Consider the following 25713-nt stretch of genomic DNA (forward strand, 5'->3'; position numbering starts at 1 on the left):
AATGGCAGCCGTGCCATTTTCCCAGTGATTTCTGCAGTGCTGATGCTGGACTCCGGAGAGGTGAGAAGTGAATATAATGTATGGGTGCATGGTATGCTGTGTGCACCGCACACTCTGCATCCATTATAGATAGGCCGCTGCCCTCACTGTAGTCTAGAGATTTTTCCCTTTTCAAAAATGGCAGCTAATATGCAATCCGTGGGGACCAGACAATGATTACTTTTATCAGAAGAAAAACAGCAGTTTTTTTTTACATAAATGGATGTTTTGTAAAGAATAAAGTTGTGAAGCAGAACAGGCCTACAATCTAATGATAACTAGAATCTCATTTGGTTGCTATCGGCAACACCTCAACTTTTCCGTTTTAGGTCATTAATGAAATCTTCCCCCAAACAGAAAAAAGTCACCTAAGAAAGCTGAAAGGAAATAACAAATCGAACCACCATCATTTTTTATTGTTTTGAACCTTGGAATCTAGTTGGACTATGAGGTAAATTCAGTCCTTCCGGAATCTTCTCTGTCAGCGTCTCACTTATAGATCCACCTTTGCGACAACAATTCCAATCAGCTTTATTTTTCTTGACCTTAGGACCTGATTCAGACCCGGACGCTATGCTGCGCTCGCATTGAGCGATTTTTCGCAATCTGCGCATGCATATGAGTCGCGACCCAGTCATTACGATGGGAAAGTGCTCGCCGGTAGCCCGCAGTCGGGCCGCTATTTTGAGTGACAGATAGTGCCGTTTGTGGGTGGTAACAGGGGAAGGTGCTTGTAAACAGGGGTGTGGATGTGCGAACGCAGGCGTGCCCGACCGTCAGAACGGCGTTTAATGGGTGTGCATAATTGGAAAAGTTGCATCATTACACACGTGACTGGGTTGTATTTTAGCCTGAACTGCTCGCAATGTTGTGGTGGGAAAAGGCTACGAGCAGCTCCGATGGCTATCAATGTTCCTGATTAATCCTACAACTGCCGGAGATGACGTGTGTTGCGAGCAGCAAAGGGGCGTCTTTATACAGGTGCGAGCGCATAGTGCGGCCGCTCGCTATTATTTAGTGGGCGGCTTTATGCGACGCAGTACGAGCGCATGATTTAAATAGCCGGCCCCTTTTAGCCAGCGAGCGGCCGCAAATAGCGTCTGGGTCTGGATCAGGCCCTTAGATACCACATAAGATCTGCAGTGTAGTTATAGCGTTGGGCAAGAAAAAAACACATTTTCCTGGGAGATACAGCAGACAGAAGCTTTTGGTCCCCTTAAATTGTGAATAACTGGTTATTCCCAAAGCATTTGCATATAAAGTCATTGGGGGACTTGTATCAAACCTTGGAGAGAGATAAAGTAGAAAGAGAGAAACCAATCAGCTCCTAACTGTCATATACAGGCTGTGTTTGAAAAATGACAGTTAGATGCTGATTGGTTGGTACAGTACTTTCTCTCTCTCCACTGTATCTCTCTCCAAGCTTTGATAAATCTCCTACATACACTAGAAAAAAATAAATGTTTTTTCTCTTTTCTAGTCTAAATTAATTAAACCGCTACCTTTTCAAGCACCTTGTAAAAGACTACTAAGTTGATCTGAGCAGCCTCTATTTATATTAAATCGTTTACATTGCCATATGAAATAAAATCCTACTTGCTAAAATAGGGATTATTTTCAATTTGTAAGGATTTGGTTTTTGACATATATTTACTGCAGATGTCTTAAATGGTAGTTATGTGTCTTGCATGTATGTAAATTACATTTGTGAAATGACCAACTACAGTACAGTATGCCAAAAGTAGCTGTAATTTTAATTATTCCTAAAAATCTTGGTTATTTACATGGTGCTACGAAGGTATGGTTGGGGTTAGGGGGAGGGGTGTGATTTAAGCCCTGGTCCCTCTACCTTTCACCCCTCCTTATATCACTCAGGGGCCTATTCATCGTACCTTAAAAATCGATGGAGGTAATTAGGTATAGAACTTGCATGGAGTTCCACCTAATTACCGTAGGAAATCATCATTCCTCCTCCCCATAACTATCTATTCCGAAAAGCTGTCATTTTTGCGATGACAGCTTTTCGGGAAATATACTTTTCCCCTATCTACTGTAACTTACCGCAGCTGTAATCCGTGCTGCGCATGCGCTGTTACATTTGTAAACCACAACGCATGCGCAGCACTGCCTACAGCAGCGGCAAGTTTGCGTGCCCCCCCAACCCCCGATTCCCTCACCCCCTCCGCTCACTTCCCCCCCGTCCCGCACTTACCTGCCCGCGCAGCAGCCTCCAGCTTTGTGCTGCTGGTCTGACACGTGGTCTCCCAGCACACCACAGTACAGTTTAGAAAAAAAAACAAAACGTTTTTCTTTTTTTTTTTAAACTTTATTGTGTTCTGCTGGGAGATCACAGTGTGCGAGCAACCACCGGAGCCAGAGGAGGGACCAGAGCGCTGGAGGGAGCTGCGGGGGGCCTGTCCACACTGACACAGGTAAGTCTCACCTGCTATTCGCCACCTCACAGTGGCGAATAGTACCTCCATCAAATTCCGAAAATACATAATTTTCGGAATTTGATGTATAACATAGTTTCCATATCCCCATACTAATGTAAAATGTACCCATACTAATGTACTAATGTATAGGAAGTGTGGAAATTAACGCAGAGGGACTTAGCAAGGAGATATCAGTGTTATCTCCTGTGCTAAGTGTCATCATGAATACTAAAATAAAGTTATTTAAGGAAAATGTCCTTAAAAACGTTATTTTAGTATTGATGAATAGGCCCCTCATTCACTACAATCTTTTCAACATAGAGAAAAACAATATTTTGGGCCTGATTCAGACCCGCTCGCAAGCGCTGAGCAAGCGGGTCGATGTTGCCCAAGTGCGCATGCGCACGACGGAGGCGGCTCCGTCGTGCGCATGCGCGAGACCCGAATAAGCGGCTTGGCCATCGTTATGGGTCTCGCACCAAAGGGGGCGTGCTGTCGATGGTGATTGACAGCAATCCCCCTTTGGTGGGCGTGCCGGGGGCGTGGCTGCCCAGACGGAGGCATTCCCATGGGAATGCCTACCGTCTTGGGCCGGCCCCACTGACATCACTAGTGATGTCAGTGGGAGTGCTCTCGGTTCTGATAGAGCCAAAAGCACTCCAGGGCTTGCGACAGCGAGACACTACCGCGAGGGTCTCGGCGCAAGCCCTATGGTCGCGATGGTCTTGACCATCGCGACCATCATTTTGGACGCTCACTATAGCTGTGGGTGGTCACCCTCAGCTATGCGAGCGGCCAGGAGGACGCTCCAAAATGAAGGAGGGACGGCCCTGATTCAGAGCCTTTACTTGCAGCAACCACCTCTGTTCCAATCTACAATTACAATTAAAGACAACAAATATAATGATTGACTTTGTGAATCGGAGGAGATTAATGTCTTCTATTAATTTCATGGACAATATAAAGATTTGTCAAACAAGCTTGTTACACCCAGGACCATACAAATGAGAAGGTTTATCTAATGCCCACGTTCCCTGGGAGTAACAATGGTTCCAATACCCAAATAGAAAGGTGGATTTCAGTGTCAGTCACTGAGTTGTGCTTTAGCCAGGACACAACCTCTGGATGGATGTCACCATGGATTGGCCGCCTTCCTCACGTGGAACTGTAGGAATAATCATAATGAACACATTTAGCAGTTGGAGAGATTGATCCCGGGACCCAATCTAATTTCCATCTATGGGGTCAGGAAGGATTTTATTTTCCCCCTGTGAGAATAAATTGACAAATACCTCTGGGAGTTCTGTTCCACCTTCCTCTGGATTAACACATCTGGAACTTATAGAAGTTTGAGCTTGATGGACTCTTGTCCCTTTTCAACCTTACTAACTATATAATTAATTGTAGCTCTGAGCTCATAGACCGACATCAGGAGGAGGAATCACTGTAGGGCCTATTCATCAACACTAAAATAACGTTTTTAAGGACATTTTCCTTAAATAACGTTATTTTGGCATTCATGAACAGACTTAGCACAGGAGATATCACAGATATCTCCTTGCTAAGTTCCCCTGCGTTAATTTCCACACTCCCCATACATTAGTATGGGGATGTGGAAATTGTGGTATTCATCAAATTCTGAAAATTATGAATTTTCGGAATTTGATGCAGTTACTATTCGCCACTGTGAGGTGGCGAATAGCAGAATCTACTTACCTGTATCCGCGTGTGCAGGTCCCCCGACGAGTCCCTCCGGCGCTCTGCTCCGTCCTCAGACTCCGGAGGCTGGTCTGTCATGTGTGCTCCCCAGCAGAGCACAAGAAAGTTTTGAAAAAAAAAAAAAGTTTTTTTTTTTCTAATCTGTCATGTGGTCTGCTGGGAAACCACATGACAGACCAGCAGGACGGAGCCGGAGGCTGCTGCGCGGACAGGTAAGTTGGGGGGGGGGAAGGTGAGCGGAGGGGAGAGGGGGGGTCGGGGGGGTACACAAACTTAACGCATCTGTAGGCAGTGCTGCGCATGCGCTGGTTTTACAGATGTAACAGCGCATGCACAGCGCTGTTTCCAGATGCGATAAGGTAGTGTAGACAGGGAAAGTATCTATTTCCCGAAAAGCTGTCATCGCAAAAATGACAGCTTTTCGGAATAGATACTTATGGAGAGGTGGAATGATGAATTCCACCTATAATTAGCTAGAACTCCATGAGAGTTCTAAAGCTAATTATCTCCAGAGAATTTTTAGGTTTAATGAATAGGCCCCTATGACTTGTTGCAGAAACATCTCTCTGCTTCACTTTAGAACCGTGTATAGTCCCCCCCCCCCAAAAAAAAAAATGGACAGAGAAATGATGACAACAAAAGATATAATCATCCTGCACATAAAGGTATTCTTTCAAGCAACTATACCAGTGATTCCAAAGCTGGGTGCTGTGGCAGGGGTCCCTCGGGTTGGTGGTCCATTACCAAATAATTAGATCTTTAGTCAGTGTGATAGGCAATACCTGTGCTAATGGCTGGCAATCCAAAAAATATGTGGAGGAAAAGGAGCGCATCCCTGTCACCCACCATATAACTGATCCTAAGGGTGACATTATCAGCACAATTTACTTTGGTTCATTTTTGCTGAATTTTTCAATAAGAACCTTTTGACCCAGATGCACCATGAAAAAAATTCTGATACTCTAGGACGCCATAATTAAAAAAAAGTTTGGGAACCATGGAATCGGTATGTAATGTCACCGGATCAAATACCAACAGCGCCAGCCCGAGGGATCGAAATCCTGGCTGCAGCAGGTAAGTACCCTAACCCTCCCCTCTCCCCACCCTAACCCTCCGTTAGTGGTGTCTAACCCTAACCTCCCTCCTAGTGCCTAACCCTAACCTCCCCCCAGGGGTGCCTAAATCTAATCCACCTTCCCCACACCCTAACCCACCCTCCCCGCACCCTAAACCGAACCCTCCCAGTGGGGTGCCTAACCCTAAACTCCCCCCCCCCCCCGCAGCTAAACACTGAGACAACCGAGTTACCTTCATTCGGTGAGCCGGGTGTCAGTATTTTATAGTGGGGATAATGATAGGCGTCGGGATTTCATCGCCTATCTTTACTCCCATGTCGGGATGTCAGTGCCGGTATATCGTTGGACGAGATAGCGCCCACCAGTATCCAGACTGCATCCCAGAACCACTGCACTATACAATTAATCATGTAATGCCTTTGTGCAGTATATACTATATTTACAGTCAGTAGGACTCACCCCTGCTCTCTGTGCGGTAAATTGAAGCTGTCGCTTTCCCTTCACACCGAAGCTTTGTTTCCTCACTGCAGTTTGGTGGATAGGATCGCCAGATGCAATTGGAAACTACGCCCCTCTGTAGACACCTGCACTTTTCTTGCTGTCTCTGCATGCTGAATCTACTTTTATATACATTAATGGCATGCAGTGGCCAGGGCCGAAACTAGGATATCTGTCACCCGGTGCAAGGCAGCAATTTTGCGCCCCCTCCCTTCCTGTACCTGGATTTTGTCCTTGCTCCTCCATAAGGCAGTGCACTACTCAGACGTCCCTGGCATAGTGACTTACATTATTCCACACACTGTAATGCCTATTACCAAAGTGCCACTTACATATTTGCCCGACACCATTTTATGCCCCACAGTAAGGTTTCTAATTACTATAAAATTACCTGCTCATTGTCAGGAGTTTTATGCTCGTTGCCAGGGGGTTCCATGCTCGTTGCCAGGGGGTTTCATGCTCGTTGGTAGGGTATTTCATGCTCGTTGCCAGGGGTTACATGCTCATTGCTATGGGGTTTATGCTCGTTGCCAGAGGTTACATGCTCATTGCCATGGGGTTTATGCTCATTGCCATGGGGTTTATGCTCGTTGCCATGGGGTTTATGCTCGTTGCCAGGGGGTTTCATGGGAGAAGATGCAGCTTTCAGCATATTCTGTCGGCACTTGCGCTGGCCTAACAGACACTAGAGGTCCAGTAGGACTAGCCGTACGCATGGACTCTGCTGAAAATGGCCAACCAAAAATGGCCGCCACCAAGGAGGAGACAGACACTAGAGGACCAGTTTCCTGAATCTGCAGCCCCCAAGCCACCATGAGTCAGCCCTTTTTCACCCCCTGCATTCCGGCACCCGGTGCACGTGCACCTCTAGCCCCCCCCTTGTTGCGTCCCCGCAGTGGCTTTAAGGGCCTGATTAACTATTGATTGCAATAGCGATTATGCACGCAATTCAACTGCGATAGTATGCTAATCCATTGCGCTCACTATGCCGTCGCTGCATAACATAAGAACGCCCACTTTACCTTACACACATTCATAATGTTTAGCAAGACTACGAAACAATCGGTACAAACGAGTACCATCGCAGCCTCACGCACACTTGCACAAGGCCTGACCTTACTCAGAAATTGCTAGCTTCATCGCACGCTACGAGTCCTCAGTCTGCATATGGCATCACAGTGGGTAATTTATGCACGCCCCTGCAACGGTGTTCAAACACCCTGGCACGCCTGCGTTTTTTTCTCGACCATCTCCACAAACGGCACTTCCTGTGAATCACTCTGCGAACTGTCTGCGTAGTCACTGCGATCGTAGTCCCGATCGCAGTGGCCGGTTCGCGCGCGTGCACTGCGATGCCTACAAATGCGCAGTACGCAACAACTGGCCAGTTGCATGCGTTATCGCAGTTGCGATCTGTAATGAATCAGGCCCTAAGATGGAAATGTGGGTGTTAGTCTGAGTGGCTCGCACCATTTGGTGGCTCATGCAAGTAAACGCTTGGCTGAAAGCTAATAAAGAGTTAATGGAGAAGTTGGAGTTTCTCCACTGCTCCCAGGGTTAAGTATTCTCTGGATATACTCCAACTGTGTAACATGACGAGCTTCATTCCCGGCTATATGAAGCAACAATTACGCCTCAATAAAATCACTTTCCTGTGATAAGCGCCTGAACTACAATGTTAAACCTTGTTTGGGTGCTTTACAGAGTGTCATTTATTTTTATCTCATTTTTGTATTTAATTCTTCATCCACAGCAGCAGCTTTTCCTCATGTGTCTATTTTATTGTTAGGCCAAATGACTAAGTGTACAGTTGAGACACATTTGTTTTAGGCATTCTGCATGGTACGTTGACCCTTGAGTTGGGGAGGATGTGCGGGATCATGCCACAACCCTGCTGAACCCATTGCACCATGGTTAGATAGATGGCGAGAACAACTCACTGTGCCACATGTACTCAATCACACCGCGTGTGACAATGAAACACGCTCCATCTGTATAAGCAACACAAATGAATATCATACACTATGAGTTGTCAGCTTGAGCTGAATAGGCAGAATAGAAGCACATTTGCTTTGTAAGGAGAGAGATACACTTTGCTGACAATGATAACTGTGAATTCATGTGCAATGACAATGATATCCCTCCATTCTCAGGACAGTCTGTCCAGCACGGACTAGACTCCTATGCAGTATTGCCCTGTGTTACATACTGGTCACTGATGCTACTGTGCTTCTGGTACTCTCTCATACATTCTTCTTTGAATCTCCTGAGAGGCACTTTGGCTGCTTTTGGGATTTGAGCCATAGTATCTTTATTATAAGCCATTGGTTGAGTGACTTTCCAGTTCTTCTGACACCTTTATGAGCTCTGATTATCTTATTACTACCACCCATGTCTCCCCTGTAGTAAGCAGGGGAATTGGCTTCCAGTTTAAACCCCTGTAGTTCATTAATTCCTCACCTGTGATATAGATTTCTGTACTGTGTAAAAGCAGATACAAATGTAGATGCAGTTGTTTGGATTCAGACCTCGGCCTCTCTTCATCTGTGATCCACCTGTCCTTACCTCAGTCTCTCTTCCTCTGTGATCTACGTGTCCTGTCCCTGGCCTCGCCATCTAAGATACACCTGTCCTGATCTCACCCAGTCTCCATCTGTCATCCACCTGTCCTAACCTCAGTCTCTCTTCCTCTGTGATCTACGTGTCCTGTCCCTGTCCTCGTCATCTAAGATCCACCTGTCCTGACCTCACCCAGTCTTCATCTGTGATCCACCTGTCCTGACCTCAGTCTCTCTTCCTCTGTGATCTACTTGTCTTGTCCCTGGCCTCGCCATCTAAGATCCACCTGTCCTGACCTCATCCAGTCTTCATCTGTGATCCACTTGTCCTGACCTCAGTCTCTTTAATTTGTGATCCACCTGTCCTGACCTCGGCATCTCTTCTTCTGCAATTCACCTGTCTTGATCTTAACCACTCTTCATCTGTTATCCACTTGTCCTGACCTCAGTCTCTTTCATTTGTGATCCATCTGTCCTGATCTCGGCATCTCTTCATCTGCAATCCACCTGTCCTGACCTTGACCACTCTTCAACTGTTATCCACTTGTCCTGACCTCAGTCTCTTTCATTTGTGATCCACTTGTCCTGACCTTGGCAACCATTCACCTGTTATTCAGCTGTACTGTCCTTAGCCTCTCATCATCTGTGACCCACATATCCTGAACTTGGTCACTCATGGGTGGGATGTACTAATGGGAAAATGAAGAGCCTTCTGGAGCTCGTACCTAATCAGCAATGCCATCTATAGATGGCGATGCCTAATAGAAGCCTATGGGCTTCTTTCCGCATAGTTCCCAGAGAGGGATCCAATAGGATGTGCATGTGCTGGCTAATGGCCACACGAGCTCATAGGGACTCCCGGGACATAAACCCCGAAGTTATCTCAATGCAAAAAACAGCTCTTTTCAGAAGAGCTGTCCATTGCCATTTTAATTGTTATTAACACCGGTTTGCAAGCGGTAAGTGGCGGGTTGAGATTAAAATGTGATGCTTGATACATCCCACCCTCTATCTGTAAACCACCTGTCCTGACTTCAGCCTCTCTTATTCTGTGATCTACTAGTCCTAACCTCAGTCTTCCCAACTGTATGATCTACCTGACCTCAGCCTATGTTCCTCTATGATCCACCTGTCCTGACCTTGGCCTGTTTTTTGACCAAGATTCATTGATGTCCAAGTCATCAGTTTTTTCTTTTTAGACTGTGTTTTGTTTTGTAACCAGCAGCCTCCTAGTGGGACTCATTTCCTAGTCTGCGACCTGTGATCTCCTTATAGCTGAGTGAAATTGTGAGTACTCTGTCAAGGACTGAAGATATCTTAGACCAGGCACCAATAGGAAAAGCTGCATCAACTAAGGGCACAGACGATCCACTTTCTAGAACTCATTCTTCTTAGGGATCTTCCCTAAGACTAAAGCTTTATGTTGTTGGTCATGCAGTATGTGTACTATATCTATTTATTCGGGTATGTAGTCAGGAAGCCAGCAGCCAAAATGCTGACCGCCGGCTTCCCGACTGCGAAATCCCGGCATGGGACCAATGATTGGTGTCTAAATACCGACGCCTATCATCAGCCCCACGCTGAAATCCCGACACCCGGCATACCGAACGTAGGTAAGCCGGGAGTTGGGACCTGATAGCTGCAGGGGTGGGTTAGGTTTAGTGACTCCAGGGGGGACGTAGGGTTAGGCACTCTCCCGGGAGGGTTAAGATTAGGCTAGGGTTAGGGGGGGTTAGGGTCAGGCACCCCCCGGGGGGTTAGGTTTAGGGAGTAGGGAGGGGGGCTTAGGTTTAGGCACCCCTGGGGGGAGGTTATGGTTAGGCACCCCTAAGGGAGGGTTACGGGTGGGAGAGGGGAGGGTTAGGATACTTACCAGGCGCTGTTGGAATCTTCATCGCCGGACTTCCGGTGCCGTTATTTCATCCGCTGGGCTTAGGTCCGGCTGTATGTCAATACCGATTCCATTCATTTGTTTAAGTTTATTATTAGGTGATACCTGACATGAAATAACAGAGCACAGTGCTCCACCAGTAGGAGCAAAGGACACTAATTGGAGGAACAACATTTGTAGCATACAGTAATTATATTGGTGTTCGAGATACAGCCCAGTGAAATATCAAACAAGTTTCTAAAAATGAAATATTAAAAAAAAAATGAAGTATGTACAGAGCCCTGTGATTTAGACTTGGGCTGGGCCCCTTCTATATGATCTGCAGGACCCCTGGGTTGACCCTTCACTGACATAAATGTAACAATAAATTAATTAGAAATTCACCTCCTTCCAGTACATGTTACACATGCTATTTCTGTTTTTATTTTCCATTATTTTCTTTAATTAAGATGGAAGTTCTCCCACCCTCCCGCACGCCGCATGATTTCATCCACTCTATGATCAACAAATCAGCTCTTTATTCCACCAAGGTTTCATGTTGGACTACAATTATGTGTCTGCATCATTTTTAAATGCCAACACTGTTACCAAAAAATTGTTGCTCAGATGCTTTTCTATCTAGAAAACTCTTGCTGTTGTAGTGCTTAGATCACTCTGTGTAAACATTTTGAAGTGTCTGCGGAATACTCTAGATTGTAAGCTCCTAGGAGCAGGGTCCTCCTCCCCACTGTCTCACAGCCCTCTTCTCTAGCACTTCTATGACAGCCTTCACCTTCAGAGCTGTACTGTGTATGGAGAATTGAGTTGCTAATTGTTACTTGTGTTCTGTTTATATTTTGGTTACTGTATTGTAATGTAATGTTCTGTGTACCCTTTACTGTATGTACGGCGCTGCGGACCACTTGTGGCGCACTATAAATAAAATGTAATAATAATAATAATAATAATAATACTCATCCCCTGTTACATGGCAGCGCTTGTGCTCAGAAAGCATTGCCTATTCGCTCCCACAGTGGCGTCATGAGGGGGGGTGCCTGGGGTGCGGGCTGCACGCGTGTGTCACCCTCGGACGGGGTGACACCAAAATGTTGGCTCATCTGCAGTAACAGGAGCCGGGTGCTGTAGTGTGACATCTCCTGCAGCACCTGGCTTCTGTCATAGAAGAGGAGCTGACAGTGCGGACAGCCCAGTCTCAGGGAGCAGCCCTGTGTCTCAGGCTTTGCTGGGCTGCCCCAGAGTGATGTTATCGGGATCCCCCTTGAGGCCACACCCCCTTTATTTAGGCCACACACCCTATTCGTACGGGGGGTATCCAGAGTGCGCACCGGGTGTCACCAAAACCGTTGATGCCACTGCGCTCCCTTGTGACCGAGCATAAGCATTCCCTTCCTCTGTGTCAGCATGGCACATTATGAGAGCTACTATATAAACGCCACCATTTTTCTATCTGGAAAAGCGCTGATGTTCAAAGTGCCTCTGTGACACCACCCTGAGGGGCTGGTCCTGGGTTGGGAGCAAAGCAAAAAGGGGCAAGTAACTTTGCACCTTGCCAAAACCATCTTGCGCTGCAGGTGTGGTAGATGTAAGATGTGCAGAGAGAATTAGATTTGTGAGGGACATGTCCAAACTCAGGGCCTGATTCAGAGCCGGACGCTATTTGCGCTCGCTCGGTCAGAAAAAGGGGCCGGCTATTTAAATAGAGCGCTCGCTCTTTGCGGTCTGTTGACGCCTCTATGTCTATTTTGTAAAGATGCCCCCTGGTCGCTCGCATCATACGTCATCTCCGCTATTTATTTGATTAATCGAGTACATCGAAAGGCATCTGAACTGCTCGCAGTGCTTGTGGTAAGTTTATCCTACCGCAATCATGCGAACAGTTCAGGCTAAGAGACAACCAAGTAACGTGGTCGATGACGCTGCTTTGTTAATTATGCACACCCTTAAAACGCCCGTTTTGACCGTTTGGCACGCCTGCGTTCGGATCTCCACTCCCCGTTTTCAAGCACCTTCCCCTGTTACCACCCACAAACGCCTCATCCTGTCACTCAAATTAGCAGGCACTTGCTATTTGGCGAGCGCTCGATTTCTGATCGCACTGACTGGTTGGCGCATGCGCATAACGACCCATATGCATGCACAGTTGTGCGAACATCGCTCGGAGCGAACGAGCGGCCGCTTACGAGCGGCTCTGAATCAGGCCCTCAGATCTAAATAGCAGTGTAAATATAAAGCTGCCCAGTATTTGTGGGATACATGCAAAAGCAGCCAGTATTTACCCTGCATGCAAAATAATACATGTATGTGCACCCCCCTGCAGTGCAACATGGTTTGTTTCGGGTGCAAAGTAATTTTTTTTTTTATCTTTGCTCCAAACTCAGAATCAGCGCCTAAGACATCATCAATGGCTGTAAAGGAAAATAAACTCTCTATGCAAGCTTAAGGTGCGTATCCACTAGCAGAACGACAGTACGATTACAACATTGTCATCGTACAGTCGTTCCTCATCCCCTGTAGTGCCTACACTGAACGATATGTCGTTCAGTGCAGGCACAGAACACTCGTCCCCGAACATGCCCAATCTGTCGTTATCGGCAGATTGACCAGCATGTTCTGGCGATGATTGATGTCAAAAACGACCAGCGGGAGAGCTCATCGCTGGTCGGTTTCAACATTTAATGCCCGATTTGTGAACGATTAATAAGCGATTAAACGATACGATGTCGTTATCGTTCAATCGCTCATTTTCTCGCCTAGTGGATACAAGGCATTAGATGGATAATAGACAGAAAGCTGTATAATGAGAATGCTTTAATACAGAGGAATCATATTACAGCAGTAAATCAGGGCCGTAGCTAGGGTAGTGCGGCCGGTGCCATCGCACAGGGCATAACAGGTCAGGGGGCGCTGTTTGAGTCTGTAAAATTTCTGTTTATTATCATTCTTGCTTGTAGCTTCCTCTTAGTTCATCCCCAGCATCTCCTGGCCTCTCCTATCTCTTCCCTGGCCCTTCCCCATGAAGCCATGGCCCTTTTTTGGGTGCATTATGTCCCTTTGAAAAATGAGAGGGGCGTCAATGCTCTTTCTGGCACAGGGCACCAAAAAGTCTAGTTACAGCTTTGCAGTAAATAAAACATGTATTGGGTGTCTAAAACCTGATAATCTGTAATGATTTCTGCTTCTTGTAGAGCCTGTAAGAGTTTTATCAGTGTCAGTTTTAGACTGTTGCAAAGTGCTGACATTGAGTAACAACCTAAAAGCTAAGAAAGATATACCGTACAATGGGACTCACAAAGTGCATTGCCTGGAGCGCCAAGCGCTGCCTCACGCAGTGTTTACATCCTGTGCTGGTATTCCACTAAACACAGGCAGCCACACTCAGTCATTTAGAAGATGTCTGCTATGTGACGGACGGGATGTTTGCACTTCTGTTTGCTAATAAATTGACATTGTTATTGCATTCTGGTTATATTTGGACATGATTGTCATAGTGCATGCAGAGACGTGCTTATTACATGCTGAAGTTGGTGCACATTTGCAGAAAAAGACTCTACGTCTGCTATGTATTCGGGTTAGGTATGCCATGTGGGCATGATTGTCATAGTGCATGCAGAGACGTGCTTATTACATGCTGAAGTTGGTGCACATTTGCAGAAAAAGACTCTACGTCTGCTATGTATTCGGGTTAGGTACGCCATGTGGGCATGATAATAGAAATAGTGAGTCCACTTTTTTATACAGATGTGTCCAGCTACATCGTTGTTCATGCGTATGCAGCAAATCGCGCCACGCAGGGCACGAGGCGTGCGCCTGTGATCGGATGTGCGCACTGCGTTCGCACCCATGCCTCCATAGGAATGCATGGTGCGATCGTAGAGCGTGCTATAGCATTCCGTAGCGTATGCTGCTGCGGGTAATCGCATGGCGCGATGCGTGGGCACATTTGTAGTGCGATCAGCAATGGTGTAGCTGGACACATCCCTAACAATGTAATAAGAAGTTACTGTCAACTTAAACTAACATACAGGCATGTCTTGACAAGGCAGATATAAAACAACACCTACTTGGTGGTGCACCCAGAATTTTGTAAAGTACAGTAAATATTATTGCACAAGGGCAAAAAGGGACAAAAAAATGTCAACACCAGAATGTCAGCATGTTCTACAGTATATATTGTCACTCAGAATGTCGACATTGGTATTGTGGCGACATGGTCTTTATGTCAACATTGCATGTTGACAGTCGATTTTGAGATAGCATTTTTTCCCTAACCCTACTCTAACCCTAAACCTAAAACTAGCACTAAAATGTACATGTAACATTGCAGCTGTCAAAATGCACAATGTCAACACAATGACCATGTCGCCATTCAGAAACCATTTATTCTCCCCCAAATGACTACAGTATCCACTAGCCAGAATCCAATTTACTATCTCTGTGTACTCACTTCTAATACAACATAAACAGACTCTTTTTTTTTTTTTGGTTACATAAAACTTGCAAATAAATTAAGTTTGTTTTAAGGAAAAATAGGATTTTTTTTTGCTTTTTCATGTGGATTTATTTATGGTGTGGATGTATTTCAAACTTTTATCTAAATTAATGTTTTATGCTGTGGGTCCGTTTACTAGTCTGTAGTTGCTGCCACCAGATGTGCACCAACATGTAGCTGGGATGTTGGCACTTAACTGGGAATTTCCAGTGAGATCATATATACCATCATACAACGGAACAAATAGTCATGGCGTTAATCCCAGTCTGATATTTAAGGGATTGTGGATCATAGGGTGATATATTTCCCTTTATTTTACATTCTCCTCAAATTATGCTCATCCCACATATAGGCCTAGACCACAATCTGACAATTTATTAAAGGGCCAATATGATGTGCCCCAAAACTGTTCTTAAAATGCTCCAGGAAAATGCACTAGATACCATAATGTATTAGAGGAGGAACAGAGAAAAACAGTTGCATAGAACATCATTTGAGTCTCTGGCTGGGGGGGACGGGGGACCGGGGGGACGAGGGGGACGGGGAGGAATGGGACAGAGCTACCACCTTTCAGTGCAGCTTCAACTAACAAGAACCATTTTAAGACATATCCTCATCTTCCCCTGTTATTATCCAGTCTGCAGAATGCTGAGCACATGAGAACGTCTGCAGCCAAAATAAATTGGATAAAGCTTTACCGTACGTGGGAATCTATTTCAGAATCTCAATCGCTGGTTTAAGTTTGCAAATGAATAAAACATACAGAACACTCAGGGTCTGTAAAAACTTTGAATTCTTCTGTCTAGCAAACTTCTAAGTGTGCTGTATTGTTTCTAAGGATAAAAAAACACAATGATTATACGGTAGAAATCTAGGGCCACCACTACAGTATATGTAGCAGATCATTAATAAGTCACTTACGCAGCCAAGCAGCCATTTAACAACATTTTTTTTTTAATTTGTTACACATATATCTGCTTTTTTGTCCTGTGATGCTGAAAATTAACAAGTGCCAAAAAGAAAAGGAATCTCAGTGCACTAAATGTGAGCTAGTTGGCCAAGGTGGGAGCTTTTATAGCGGCTGCTAGGTCTGGACTGGTGGTAAAAACTGGGGAAATACATGGTGTAAAAATCCGAGTGTAAATGGAAAAACTTTTGAAGAAAGAGAGCAAGAAACGTGTTCGCTCGCTTTAGGCAGCGGTTCTCAACTCCAAGTACCTCCAACAGGTCATGTTTTCTGGATTCTGCACTTTTATATTACTGAATCGGTGGCATGCACGAAATGGGGGAATATTAATGCGATAATGGGGTGTGGCCATATACACCGCGATGTGCCTAGCGCTTCTGAAGTGCTGCATTTTATTTTCTAGAATTTACCTATCATTGCCGCCGGCACCAGTGGTGGGGGTGTGTGGATGACATTTGCTCTGCTATTGAAGGAACACACTGACCAAGGGTGGGATGTACTAAAAAGGAAAATGCGGTAAAACCCCCTGAAAATGGGTAACACCATCTTCAGGTGCCGTTAACCAATAGCAGCCCATGGGCTTCTTTTCGGTACTCTCCCCCTGAGAGGAATCCAATCTGATCCCTCCCATCACCCCCTGCGCAGAATGACGCCAGAGGGACTTCTTGGTGTCCCACAATACGGGGGCATCGCAATGGACATCTCTTATCTGGAGATGTAGAATGCATTTCTAGGTACATACCGCGGTAATTAACCACGGTATGTACCCGAAAAGAGGTGAGATGTACATCCCGCCCTATTAGTCTGTATGGCGAGACAGATTATACAGATCAGGACTCAGGGTATGCAATCTGGAAGCCGACTGCCTAAATACCGGCAGCCGGCTTCCCGACTGTCATATCCCGGCAAGGGTGAAATGGCGGGTGTCTAGATGTAGACGCCCGCATTTCCCCGACGCCAGGACACCGGTGCCCGGCATCCCGATCGTAGTGATGCCGGGCGCCATGGTGGGGGAGGGTTAGGTTTAGGGCTCCCGGGGACTTAGGGTTAGGCAGCGGGGAAGGGGGAAGTTAGGGTTAGGCACCCCTAAGGAGGGTTAGGGTTAGGGGGGATAGGTTAGTAGATACTCACCTATCTACGATCGGGATTTCCAGCGCTGTCGGGCTTCCGCTGCTTCGAACTCTGCTCATGACGGGCTGCCGCTGACGGGAATCGAACCCATACCCATTCCGGACTCAGGGGTCTAGTTACTAAGCAGTGTTAGGAGACAGAGTGAAAAGTGATAAGAAAGTGATAAGGTGCCAGCCAATCAGCTCCCAACTGTCATTTTTCAAACACAGCCTGGGAGATGACAGTTGGGAGCTGATTGTCTGGCACTTTATCACTTTCTTATCATTTTTCACTCTGTCTAATAACACTGCTTAGTAAATAGACCCCTGAATCTGGATGGGTAGCAGACCATGTGTACAGTGATATACAAGTGGTGCATGAAATCCCTATTTAGTTGCAAACGTTTTATGGGTTAGTATAAGCAGAAGATACATAATATATAGAACAATGAACAAACAAAAACATTTAGAAAACTAGCGCCCAGGGATAATATGACGTGTTCCATAGTAACTAATCACGTACTTGCTGTCATGTACTATACTGCGCTATAAAATGATAAAACTGGATTTATTGTTACAGCATAAGCGCAGCTCGGTGGGTGCGGGGGGTGCTTGGGCACAACCAATATTTATGTTGCCACTAATCATGTCTATGCATGGCATTTGGGTGTGGGGTTAATGTGAATGCCCTCTCTTCATTTAAAAAAAATTGGCCCCTATGGGTTACAGAACCATTTTCCTGTGCACCAGGTTTCATAAATGTCCCTGTAATATTTCACCTATATACAAAATACATATAAACTGCAACCTGAAGGAATAATAACATCATGTGAGTGCGCAATTTGCCTTTGTTTCGTATTGGTTTAGGCTCCAGGAATAATTGTCTGTGCTATAAACAGAGAAGTACAGTATGGAAATCATTATTAGATTTTACCTTAGAGACACTTCGTAGCCGGCTGGGGTTCTTCTGCAAGCTGTTAGTATAATAGGTAACGTATAGCTAAAAGTATGAGACATTTTTAGGGCCGAAGAAATCGTCCATATTGTCCAACTGGAAGCCGGCGCACTACAGCGTCCGCCACGTGGGAATATTTAATTTCCAGGCATTTATTATGACATCACTTTACTTTGATGGAATCCAACTATGATGGATAAGAAAATCATAATAAAATATAATTTACTGAATATCTTTATGCCAATGCCGCAGCCGATGGAATTTGTACAGAGACGCCCATTGGAGGGGGCGCTAATCCGCCGCTTTGCATAAAGAAGCACCATCAGTTGCATCATTGGACATTGCACCAGCCGTATGGGGGAGCGGAATGTCCGTCTGAACATGGGTGCCGAAATCTTTGCAACTGTGTGAAAATATCGCAGTCGCTGACCGCAAAGTTCCCCCGTTTGGCTATTCACCCCCATTACCACCCAGAAATTGCCTCTCTCTGCTATTGAATTTGTTTTGCGTCCCCCAAGCATTGGGACCAGTGGCGGCCATTACCTTCCTTGAGAGGGGAGGGGCAACCTACCAAGCTGCTTTCCAGTCCCGGACTACCCTGAGCACTGCAGTCTGCCCCCCCCCCCCCTCCCCGGAACTGCCTGTCCTGTGCCTGATTGGGAGGTAGTACTTCACTGATAATGTAGCTTTCACGGACTGTAACTGGCTCAGTGGTGATGGTGGATTTTACTGAGCCCCTAGATAAAATCTGCCGCTGATCGGGACCTAGGCGCAGTGTGACTCATATGCAATGCATGAACCGTAAACATTGTCCGCTTGCATTCGATGTCACCACAGCGGCCACCTCTGAATCAGGCGCATTGTGTATTACTGCAAAGGGACTTCTGTCCTGACACTTTCTATAGAGATGCTCTGTCTACATACACTCCAATCTTTGAAAGTCAAGATCCAAATGCTGCACTGATTAGATCTAATACAAGTGAAACAGTTGTTGCCAGATGGGATCTTAATATGTATGTGTGCGTAAGTATCTAGTGTTTAATGAGTCTACATAATTCTAAGCCTGGCAGATGGTGAAAAGTGTTTTTTTATTTACAGGCGTCAAAATTTCAGCCTATAAATACTGTTTCCTTATTGTGTGTATAAAATATGTTTGTTCGGTTTTTGTTACTTTCTGGGAGCATGGGTGTGACTTTATACCATACTCGCCCGAGTTTGGAGCTCCTGAAAAAGAAGCCAAGTCTCCCAGTGCCGGCAGCTACCCCGGCTGCAGTCACCCACTTCCAGAGTAAAGTGGGCGATACAAGTGGCCGATGACTCGATTCGCGGTGAATCGCGGCATATTGGCCCTGTCCCCCATTTTACAATGATGTAATCTCGCCATTTCCTAGTTGGGGGTGGGTCCCAGATGGCACAAATGTCACCACGCCCCTGGCACTGCCCAATTCAGCTGCTCCATCCTTCCTGCTGTGCCCCCCCCCCCCCCGAGCTGGCTGCCCAAAGGTTGGCAAGTATGCTTTCTACTAATTCACTCTATGTAAGGTCACAGTATTGCCCACTAAAGGGATCTCCCTGATTAACATTTCCAAAAAAAAGTAATTGTATTTAATGGCAGATGTTGTGACCCCTTGTTTAGGGAATGGCCAGTTGACTCATGGATTGGTTATCCGCTTACATTTGTAACTTAAAAGAACGTTAGTGCAATGGTCTGTAGCTGCAGTGTGTCTCATTATTATCGAGTCTCGAGGCTTCCATTGTATCGCTGCCATGAATAGTAAGAGTTCAATCAGGAGACTCTCTTATCTTCCCATTGTTGGAGATGACCTAAGGTCCCTTGTAATGGTTTCTTAGAGGACGTCTATAGTTCATCACAGGAAGCGGCAGATCTTTCATAAAACAGATTTCGGGACATCGAAATAAAACAGTGAATTTTGTTTGACTAAGGCTCTTGGCTTTTTGTTGGTATTCTCCATTTAAACAAGAATGGATAGGCAATAGAATCAACAGACTATAATTACCACCGTTCGAGAGTTGGTCCTTGCGTCCTTTCCCTCTATTATCTTACACTCAGGGGTAGTGATAATAGCAATCCTCTAACATTGCATCTAATGATGGGGAAGAAAGCTGTCTGGAGAAAGGTTTCTCTACATTGTGATCATTTTGTCCTTTTCAAGCAGTTTCCTGTCCATCGGAGTTATTCTGAATGAGAATGAGAAAGTCCACAACAAAAGCTGCTTTAGAAGGTTACAAATTCATGTGTCAGCTTTAACCAGTTTGATTTATTTTATTTAATAAATAAACCGGTACTATATTATTATTATTATTATTATTATTATTATTATTATTATTATTATTATTATCCTTTATTATATGCTGTATATTATAGAACCACATTTATTTCCATTGGATAAGGGCATATACAATATTTATTAACAGTATTTATGTAGCTCCAAAATATTTTTTTCTGCAATACAATTGGGACCAAAACAGCAACAAAACAAGCCTGGGTAATACCACACAGTCAAAGAGGTAAAACACTAGGATATGTGCAATCTGTAACTTACAGAATTTACAAAAATATAATAATTGCCATTTTAAACATGTCAGTGAGAACCATTAAAAGTGATACGATTTCTGGTGATGAAAGATGAAACAGCAGATTAATAATCAAGTCAGAAACAATTGTGGAAGCAGTTGGTGTGTAAGAACGAACCAGCCTTCAATATATTGTCGACTCGTAACATTGTATCCCCCACTGCAACATCTGACCAGACCACCCAGCTTGGAACAGAGCCTTTGTTTCTTTATATGACCCAATATATCTTGATGTCTCACTTTTTGAATCCCATTCGTACTTGTACATTAGACAAATATTTATAATTCACTGATTTGTACACATAAATGTGATATAAAAAAAGAAACTAATTGTCACATTTTGAAAAACAATTCGGTCAAAAAACGATAGTAACTATAATCGGAGAAAGCTAATATAAATTGTAGGTGGCAGAGGATTTATTTCAGATTTTTGGGTTCCTCGGACTAAATACATACAGTAGGTGTGTACTGGAATGCAGTTAAGTTAGCACCAAATATTTTAAGGTGACCTAATTTAAATAGCCAAATTACAAGAGCTGCTGGGAAATTGGTGCTAGAAAATAAGCCAGGGGGCTAAAATCCAACATAATCACGTTGGTACAAATAAAAAGACAGGGGGAGATTTAAAATAGTATTTACATTTTTATATATTATTTATATATATATAAAAAATAGGGGGAAACTTATCAAATCTTGGAGTGAGATAAAGTACCAATCAGCTTCTGTCATTATGCCAGCTGTGCTAGAGAAATAACATTTACAAGCTGATTGGTGGGTACTTTGTAGCTGATTCAGACCCGCTCGCTAGGATGCGAACGCTCGTAGCTGGCTGATCTTTGCAATCTGTGCATGCGTATGCATTTCAATGCGCTTGCGCGATCCACTGCGAAAGATCAAGAAGCGTTCGCTCACCCAGCATAGACAGCCCAGCTGAATGAGTGACAGGGGAAGCCATTTGTGGGTGGTGACAGGGGCTGGCCACTAGAAACGGGGGAGTGGAGGTGCGTACGCAGACGCGCCTGAGCTCCTCAACGCCGTTTCATAGGCGTGCATAATTAAGAAGCAACGTCATTGTACACGTCACCTGGTTGTATTTCTCACTGAAGTGATCACAGTGCTTGCGGCAGGGTATAGTCAACCTCAAGCGCTGCGATCGCATCCGATGGTGCTCGATGTACCAATGGTTTCATGCACTTCAAGGAGATGATGTGCACAAGTGGGCATCTTATGAATGGCTGGTGGGCGTCTGCATACACAAAGTGATCGCACGCCAAGACATAGTGGGCGTGCTAATGCCTTGTCGTGCAATCGCCTGCCCTGCTGGGCGTGCGCTGGATTTGCATATGCTAGGTGCGAGCGAACACATGTAGCGAGCAGGTCTGAATGAGCTCCTTTATCTCCCCCCAAGATTTTATAAATCCCCCCCCCCTATATGGCAAAGAAAATGATCATTGCTGTTATTTATAGTAAAAAAATATGTATATGGATGCCAAGGCAAACCTTTCTCACCTCTGCAAAAATGAGGCTCTGGATAAAGCTCCCATCATCGAACACCTGGTGGCAAGTAGTTTGACTAGACCATAAATTCCGGGATCTGGTCACTTGTTCGATTGTTGCATTCAATATGTCTACACCACAATATCAACACCTGAAATTTTGACATTCTGAGAATACGAACGGTTACTAGGAGGGATAGGATTACGCAGGGGGGGGGGATGTTAGGGTTATGCTGCATTGGGAGGTTAGTGTAAGGAGCCACCAGGAGGGTTAGGGTCAGGCTGGGGCAGGGGGGGGGGGTATTAGGGTTATGCTGCATTGGGAGGTTAGGGTTAGGCTGCTGGGGGAGGTTAGGGTAAGGTTGGATGTGGAGGTTAGGGTTAGGCTGCGTGGGGAGGTTAGGGTTAGGCTGCATGGGGAGGTTAGGGTTAGGCTGCTGGGGGAGGTTAGGGTAAGGTTGCATGGGGAGGTTAGGGTTAGGCTGCTGGGGGAGGTTAGGGTTATGCTGCAGGGAGAGGTTATGGGGGAGGTTAGGGTTAGGCTGCATAGGGAGGTTAGGGTTAGGTGGTTGGGAGGTTAGGCTGTGGGGGGAGATTAGTGTTAGGCTGCAGGAGGAGCTTAGAGTTTTACTGTAGGGGAAAGTTAGGGTTAGGCTGTGGGGAGAGGTTGGGGTTAGGCTGCATGAGGATGTTAGGATTAGGCTGCTGGAGGAGGTTACGGTTAGGCTGCTGGGAGAGGTTAGGGTTAGGCTGCATGGGGAGTTTAGGTGGGTGGGAGGTTAGAGTTAGGCTGTCGATGGGAGGTTAGGGTTAGGCTGCATGGGGAGGTTAGGGTTAAGCGGGTGGGAGGTTATGGTTAGGCTGTGGCTGGGAGGTTAGGGTTAGGCTGCATGGGGAGTTTAGGGTTAAGCAGGTGGGAGGTTAGAGTTAGGCTGTGGATGGGAGGTTAGGGTTAGGCTGCATGGGGAGGTTAGGGTTAAGCGGGTGGGAGGTTAAGGTTAGGCTGTGAGGTTAGGGTTAGGCTGTGGGTGGGAGGTTAGGGTTAGGCCGTGGGTGGGAGGTTAAATTTAGGCTGTGGGAGGAGGTTAGTGTTAGGCTGTAGGGGGAGGTTAGAGTTATGCTGCACGGAGAGGTTAGGGATAGGCTGTGGGTTGGAGTTTAGGGTTAGGCTGCGAGGAGAGGTTAGGGTTAGTTTTTGTGTGGGAGGTTAGGGTTAGGCTGCATGGGGAGGTTAGGGTTAGACTGTGGGTGGGAGGTTAGGTTTATGCTGTGTGGAGAGGTTAGGGTTAGCCAGTGGGTGGGAGGTTAGGGTTAGACTGCGGGCAGAGGTTAGGTTTATGCTGCGTGAAGAGGTTAGGGATAGGCTGTGGGTGGGAGGTTAGGGTTAGGCTGCAGGGATAGGTTAGGGTTAGGCTGCATGGGGAGGTTAGGTGGGTGGGAGGTTAGAGTTAGGCTGTGGGTGGGAGGTTAGGGTTAGGCTGCATGGGGAGGTTAGGGTTAAGCGGGTGGGAGGTTAGGTTTAGACTGCGGGGAGAGGTTAGGTTTATGCTGCGTGAAGAGGTTAGGGATAGGCTGCAGGGAGAGGTTAGGGTTAGGCTGCATGGAGAGGTTAAGGTTAGGCTGTGGGTTGGAGTTTAGGGTTAGGCTGCGGGGAGAGGTTAGGGTTAGGCTGCGGGGGGAGGTTAGAGTTAGGCTGCGGGGGGAGGTTAAGGTTAGGCTGTGGGTGGGAGGTTAGGGTTCGGCTGCGGGGGTAGGTTAGGATTAGGCTGTAGGGGGAGGTTAGGGTTAGGCTGTGGGTGGGAGGTTAGGGTTAGGCTGCATGGGGAGGTTAGGGTTAGGTTGCATTGTAGGGAGAGGTTAGGGTTATGCTACATAGAGAGGTTAGGGTTAGGCGTAGGCGTACATGCGTAGGCATCGCAGTTCGCGAACTAGCTATTGCAATCAGGACTGCGATCGCAGAAGCTACGCGGACACCTCAGAGTGACTGACAGGAAGAGCCGTTTGTGGGTTCTGACGGGGAGGTTGGGTGGTCGGGCGAACGCAGGCGTGCCAGTGCTTTTCAACGCCATTGCAGGCGTGCGCATAAATTATCCTCTGTGATACCATACACAGCCTGAGGCCTCATAGTGTGCGCTGAAGTTATCAATTCCTGAGTGAGGTCTGACCTGCCTTAACTGTGCGTATGGGCCCGATGTTACTCGATGTTACCGATTGTTTTGCTATATTGCCAAAGTATACGGATATGAGTAAGGGGAAGTGCGCGTCCTTATGTCAGGCTGCAATCGCAATGCGAATGCAAACATTTACATATCACCGCTGATATTAACAACTGTATTGTGGGCCTGATTCAGACTCGCTCGCAAGCGCACAGCGCTCGCAAGCGTGTCGATGGTCCCCCACTGCGCATGCACACACCGGAGCTGGCTCCTGTGTGCGCATGTGTGAGACCCGGCCAGCGACGGGCACTCCATCACTACAGGTCTCGCACCAAAATGGGAATGCCTGCTGTTTGGGGGCGGCCTCAGTAGTTAACTTCCGGCTCTATTAGAGCCGGAAGCTCACTGGGGCTTGCGATGGATGAGACCCTACCACAAGGGTCTCGTCGCAAGCCCGATGGTCGCGACCATCGCGACCATCACCTGGCCGCTCGCAAAAGCTGTGGGTGGTCACCCACAGCTTAGCGTGCGGCCAGGAGGCCGGCTCTCAAAAAAAAAAAAACTGTCGCCCAGATTCAGAGCGAGCGCTCTGAAAGAGCGTCCGTCTCTGAATCAGGCCCACTGTGCGTATTAGCAGAATAGCGATCTGTAGGGAATCAGGCCCTGTGTCTGGAAAGTAAGGACAGCTGGCAACTAGGAAAGTAGCGGGTACACTCTACTTTGTATTCTAAACTCTACCAAGCAGAACCCTCTTCCCTCTATTTCATTATTTGTGACTGCATTGCCCCCACCCTGGTTGTTTTATATGTAGACACTATAAAAATATAAAAATAATAAATTAGATAACACAATTTTACAGCTCCTGAAATTATGCTCCCTGACACTGGGGCAGATGTGTGAAGCTCAGGGAAGTGATAAAGTGCAGAGTGATAAACCAGCAGCCACTCAGCTCCCAACTGTCATGTTACAGGCTGTGATTGAAATATAACAGTTGGGAGCTGATTGGTTGGTCGGTTATCACTTTGCACTTTTCTACTTCCCAGAGCTTCACACATCTGCCCCATTATTTGCTATTGGATCACTTCAAGGCATACTGATAAAATTTATACTCCCGGTAACCACACACAAAACGGTCTCTTCCTGTCAATCAATTGCGAGTTAGTCCTCACAGCGAGCTTGATCGCAATTCATTCTCCGCACGTGCGCAATGCGGCTGTGATGCATGTGCAGACCACCGATAATCGCTCAACTGCGTGAAAAAAATGGTATAGTGTTCAACTCTAAATCAGGCACATAATTCAGACCATAGTACAAGATGGGAAGAGACCCAAAATATGATATATTGTTTTATTCCTTACTTCCTGGCTGTCCTCCTATAGTATTTGACCGTTCTTTCTGTGTTTCCTCTCATGACTCCTCTTCTCCCCCACTTCGACTTACAGTAGGTGTTCCCCAAGGTTCTGTTCTTGGACATCCCCTGTTCTCCCAATATACGTCCTCTCTAGGTGAACTCATCAGCTCGTTTGACCTGCAGTATCATCTCTATGCTGATGACACTCAGATCTACCTCTCCTCCCCTGACCTCTCCCCCTCTCTCCTCACTCGTATCTCCAACTGTCTCTCTGCCATCTCTTCCTGGATGTCCCAGCACTTTCTTAAAACATGTCTAAGACTGAGCTGATTATCTTCCAACCCTCTTCCAACCCTCACTTCCAACAATTTAATTATCA

At 46.1% G+C, this 25713-nt stretch overlaps 1 protein-coding gene across 2 annotated transcripts in view; it reads left to right on the forward strand.

Annotated features, from left to right (window-relative positions):
* ANGPT1 (angiopoietin 1) overlaps positions 1 to 25713 on the forward strand; it is a 409517-nt gene that overhangs the window by 91608 nt on the left and 292196 nt on the right. The gene's annotated exons all lie outside the window — the stretch shown is intronic.

Source organism: Taudactylus pleione, unplaced genomic scaffold, assembly GCF_031769625.1.
Source record: "Taudactylus pleione unplaced genomic scaffold, aTauple2 ptg000524l, whole genome shotgun sequence".
Classification (NCBI taxonomy): Eukaryota; Metazoa; Chordata; class Amphibia; order Anura; family Myobatrachidae; genus Taudactylus; species Taudactylus pleione.